This window comes from Grammomys surdaster, unplaced genomic scaffold (genome assembly GCF_004785775.1).
Source record: "Grammomys surdaster isolate TR1022 unplaced genomic scaffold, NIH_TR_1.0 142, whole genome shotgun sequence".
Classification (NCBI taxonomy): Eukaryota; Metazoa; Chordata; class Mammalia; order Rodentia; family Muridae; genus Grammomys; species Grammomys surdaster.
Window position 1 is genome coordinate 649766 of NW_021604600.1, and position 5546 is coordinate 655311.

At 42.3% G+C, this 5546-nt stretch overlaps 1 long non-coding RNA gene across 1 annotated transcript in view; it reads right to left on the reverse strand.

Annotated features, from left to right (window-relative positions):
- The window catches only part of LOC114618431, a 12898-nt gene that overhangs the window by 7005 nt on the left and 347 nt on the right, over positions 1-5546 (reverse strand). The gene's annotated exons all lie outside the window — the stretch shown is intronic.

Genomic DNA, 5546 nt, shown 5'->3' on the forward strand with positions numbered 1-5546 from the left:
AGAGAGAGAGAGAGAGAGAGAGAGAGAGAGAGAGAGAGAGAGAGAGAAGAAAACTGTTTTAAAAAATCATGCAGAGCCATCACGATAGCTCAGTGGTTAAGTGTGCTTGCCATGCAAACTTGATTGCATGAGTTTGATCCCTTGAATCCACATAAAAATTCAAGATCTGAGGTCATGCATCTGTAATTCAAGTATTCTTAAGGCCAGATGGAAGGCAAAGACAAAGGAATTGCATGAAAACTTGGAGGCCACTTATCCAGCCCAGCAGAAACAGGAGACTCTGCCTAACACATGAGAGGAGAGAATTGATTCCTGATGTCATTTGGCATGCACACATCCTCACTCACACATTTCAGACACACACTTTCACACACACACACACACACACACACACACAGAGAGAGAGAGAGAGAGAGAGAGAGAGAGAACATAAATTCTAAATGATGAATTTCTTAAATCCCATAGAACTCTAATACCAAAGGTACTGATCTAATTGATACCTGTCAGTCTTATAGAAACCTTCTGCCTGTGTTGTGTGAGCACACCTGAACAAACAAAAAGAACTAATCTTTTCTTCTCTCTTCCCATCCCCCTCTCCTAATGATTAACAATAGTGGCGCCCTTAACACATGCCAAGTGCTCCTCTAAGTGGTGTATGTATAATTTATAATTATAATTTAACACAACAGTAATGGGGAATCAATTCTGTTGTTCTCATCTTCAGATGAGGAAGTAGTAGCAGTTGTATAGTAACTATAGTGGATTCATATAAAACACTGACCCCAGCCTTGAAAGCTGCCATTTGACAAGGGCTTGCTGTGTGCTAGATGTTAGGAACTGTCTTCCATATGTTATTCTACACCAAATCTGAAGTGAATCAGGAAACCACTGATTCCTTCTTATGGGCAGAACAAGGATTAAACTAAAGGAAGATTTTATAGCATTCCAGAAACAATTTTTCCCAGATCTGGTTGATAAGAATGACCAGGCAATGGAAAGACAATGGAAGATTTTTTTTTTCTGTCCAACCAATACTCATTTCCTCAGGGGAAAAACTACTTCAGTAAGCCAGTTCATAAATATTCCCTATGTAAAAAGGATAAAAACTAAAACCAGAAACACAGGCATATCAGACACTTGCCAAAGCAGAATATCATTGAGAGAACTGAGTGGTAAAAATTAGCTTAGATAAAATAACATTCAGTCCTGTCCTACATTATAGAAAGTCCTCTGTGACTTTGGAAATGTTCTAAAGCAGCTCCAGCATCTATTTCTTTGTCTATAAATCATGACCCACTGTGCATGTCACTGCAGAACACAGAACTCTGAGGTTGTTGTCTGTTGTCTTTTGCCTGTCTATCATGGGTCATGGAAAGTTCTAGAGAGCAATAGCCTTGTCTAGCATATTCAAAGCCACATCTGTACCAAAAAGATGCTCAGTGATTGTCTCTAAGGAGTGAATGAATCCTAGGGTCTTTACAGGATTACGGAAGTTAGTCTGTATGAAGGTCCAGGGTGGAGACTCCACTATACAAGGCTATCTAGAAAAGATGACTGAGAGTGTGTCTGCCACCTTGTGCCGTCATGTCTCTGTGCAGCATCCAGCAAAACTGAATGAGAAGAGAGTACAGATTAGTTCATGATCCCTTACATGCCCAAATGTTCACTCTGGAGTCTACTGTCCATAACTTTAGTTCAGTGACATGGACTAACTGCGGTCTAGGATTCTGTGACAAAGGAGTATACAGGGAACCTTCAGAACTGTTCTTTCTCTACTGCAGACCCACTTGTAATGGAGGCATAGATGGACAGAAATCTTCACAGTGCCACCGAGCTGCTAACTGGTGAAATCCAGACTCATATTCAGACTGTCAGGCTCAAGAGCCTGTCCTCTTGGCCATGTATTAGTGTGGTAGCTCAGCAGACACCATCCAGGTCCAGAAGGCATCTCTCAGGTTCTACTGCCCACTCCAGCTTCACTTTGAGAAGTGGCCACCAGTCTTCCACTTCACTTTAGGGTTTTTGCACTTTGGCACTTTTGGTATTTAATGTATAGCTTACTGTAGCCAGTCATGTCACTCTGCCTTCTCTCCACCTATCATTCTCCCCAAAGCAATGTTTAAATTTTTACCATAAACCAGTTAGCCAGAAAACATGAGGTCTTCCAGGCTTGCCCTCCCCTCTGTCTTCTTTAGTAGTAACTTTAAGTCAAAGTATTTTTATCCCAGGTTTAACAGAGTCTAGAAGAGTAAGAGTGTTGAAAAATCCAGGCCAGAATCCTGGAGGTCTTCCACTCCCCAACAACTGCCCAAAAATCAGAGCAATAGAAAAGAACTACTCAATTACTGTACATGGTCGCCTTCATTAAACAATCCGTGCAACATCAGTATCCAGTCTGTGGCTAAATTCCTGGGTTGGGCTCTCTACTAACCTAATCCTTTCAAAAATCTCATAGAACTAAGCTGACAAATAACTTACCCAACACCATGTATTGATGAGCTGACCCAAATCAAGGGTCATATGGCTTACCCAGTGTTTCTTCTTACAGGTGACCGATCCAGGATTTAAGCCTAAACCTTTGGAACTACAAAGACCTTACCTTCTGCACACACACACACACACACACACACACACACACACACACACACAGAATTGTTTCTCTTAACTAAAACTAAACAGCCAACAAACTCTATCATTGCCTGTTATGAGCCTCTCAAGAATCATCTAGTCTAACACTAACAAGCAAACAAAGTCCTTAGAATTTGTCACTTTCATTTTACAATGGCTGGAGCAAGGGGCTCACCCAGGAAGAGACAAGTGTTGCAGACAGAGCTGAGGCTTGTGCTGCAATCTCTGTGTCTCTGGAGCATGGGTTTTAGCTATGAAGCTGTTTGGCCCTTCAGTTGTCATATAGATGAAAATGAAGGGTTCAAACTGAGAAAGGGGAGCAGGTTAGCTGCCAAGGACTTATGAAGACTCCACCTTTCCTATCCTGTCCCACCTTGAGTAGCCCATGAGAGTGGGGAAGGTTTGACACAGTCCTTTTCCCTAGCCGTCAGTCCCTGCTGGAAGCCTGCACTGCTTTCTGCCCTCTTGACCAAATATCTCCTCCCCTCTGCAGCATCATCCAATTCCTGAAGTTATCAGCTCAACAGTCTCCTCAACCAGGGGCCAAGTTCCACAGCTGTGTTCCCAGAGCTGGGAAGGACTGTACACGAGAGCAGATCCTCAAGCTTCCTCTCCTAGATATAGTCTACCTGTGTCCTTCACAGTACCAGGTAATACAAAGCCTTCACACCCCCAATCCCTCCCACCTCCACCTCTGCCTCCCACCCCCATCCCCTCCCACCTCCGCCTCTGCCTCCCACCCCCACTCCATGTGTGTGTGTGCGTGTGCATATGTGCATGTATGATTGCTCATGATCATCTGTGTGTCTATATGTATTTCTATCTCCCACAAAAGTCTTAAACTTGAGGATTCTGCTTAAGTTCTCGGAATGCCACTTACAAATTATGGTCTTGGTCAAATTACTTAACTTCTCTGACATTTCCTTTCTTTAACTGCAATATAATGATGGGCATGTTGGAGACCGGAATATCTGGAAGCACATGTGAGCTGTGTTTAGCACAGCTGCTGGCTCAGAGACAGGGACTGATGTGTTTGGGAATGAGTAGAAAAGACAGAGACAGAAGGAGTGCCCATGAAAGAAATCTTCCCTGTGCACAAGACAATTAACTTTCTTTAAAGTGAACACCTTTAATCTGGTGAGGCACTTGCTGAGCAAGCATGAGGACCTGAACTGGGTGTCCAGTACCTATAGAGAAGTGCAGGTGAGGTACCTTTCAGTGTGTGCCTTCCATTTGTTAGTTTTTTTTATGAACTTGACATAAGCCATGACATCTGGGAAGAGGGAACCTCAATTGAAAGAACACCTCTTCCCGATCAGACAATAGGCAAGTCTGTGGAGCATGTTCATGCTTAATGACTGTGAGAAGACCCAACTGACTGCGGGTGGTACCACACCTGGACACCTGGCCTGATACCAAAAACAAGCTGAGAAAGCCAGAAAGCACAAGCCAGCAGATGCCATTTCTCAATGGTTCTTGCTTCTGCTCATATTTGTGTCCCTGCTCTGACTTCCCACAAAGATTGAACATGATCAGGACATGTAACCCAAATAGACCATTTTCTCTACAAGTTGCTTTTGGGTCATGATATTTATCACAGCAATGCAAAGCAACCTGCATGATACCTATAATCCCAGAGCTGGGAAGCAGAAACAGAAGGATCCCTGGGACTTGCTGAGCAACCAGTCTAGCCAAATCAGCTACCATCAGGTTCAGCAAGAAACCTTGTTCCCAAAGCTAAAGTGGAGAGATATGCAGAAAATCCTTGATTTTGCCCTCTGACTTCCACATGTGTGTGCATTCAAACACACACACACACACACACACACACACACACACACACACACAATGGAGGAGCAAATTCATAATTGTTGGTAGTTGAAAGATACCTCAACATTTCAAAATTCTTGGCATGTTCTGGGTTCAATGCTGGCAAAGTGATGGGAATCAGAGTGGTAGGTATCGTCTTTGTACCCTCAAAAACAGTGCCCCAAACCACAGAACTGTTAGGTGGTAAAGCCAAATCAAAAGTCAAGTCCTGACTCTGCTACTCTGGGCTCTCCTAAGACACATTAAACATGTCAATCTGTTAAGTAACATTTTGTGTCCAAGGACTTATTGAACATATTTGATTCTCAAGATACTGCATATGTAAGTCCTGGGCCCAGTCAACCTCAAGTACCCATGGCCAAATTGCTTCCAGAATATATTTTAAAACACTTCAAAACATTGGCTCTAAAATCATTTCATAGAGCCCTCAGAGTATATTCTCCAAGATGGCAGACACTGTCCATTTGATAGGATCTGAAAACACATTTGGAACCCTGATAATAAGTGTTTCATAAATGAAAGAGAAATTGTTCTGTGATTCAGATATTTTATAGACAATAGATTTCTCTTTTTCCAGCTTTCATCTCTCAGGATTTTAAAGTGTGACAAGGGAAGAATCTAACATTATGTTGAATACTCAGTGTCAATCAACAAACACTGTGATGGATAGATAGATATTGATGTATATATAGAATAGCATTAATGTAATGTAATTGCTATGTAGATCTATAGCTATAGAGAGTGATATTTAGAGATGTGATTTTAGATATTGATACATAGTTACAGAAATAGACCGAGCTATAGAGAGAGATCTGCACCTCAAGACAACAGACAGAAATACATAGATATGGGTGTCTCTGAAAGCTGTAACATGCTATGTCTGTATGTTTCAGTGCAAAAGCTGCACTGCACAGACTATTTCAGGCACCAATCCCCACTTCTTTCCTCTACTCCTGTTGTAGAAGTTAAGACACCATTTCTTTGCATTCGGCTTACTTACTCCATTTTCTTGAAGAGAGAGAGAGACACACACACACACACAGAGAGAGAGAGAGAGAGAGAGAGAGAGAGAGAGAGAGAGAGAGAGA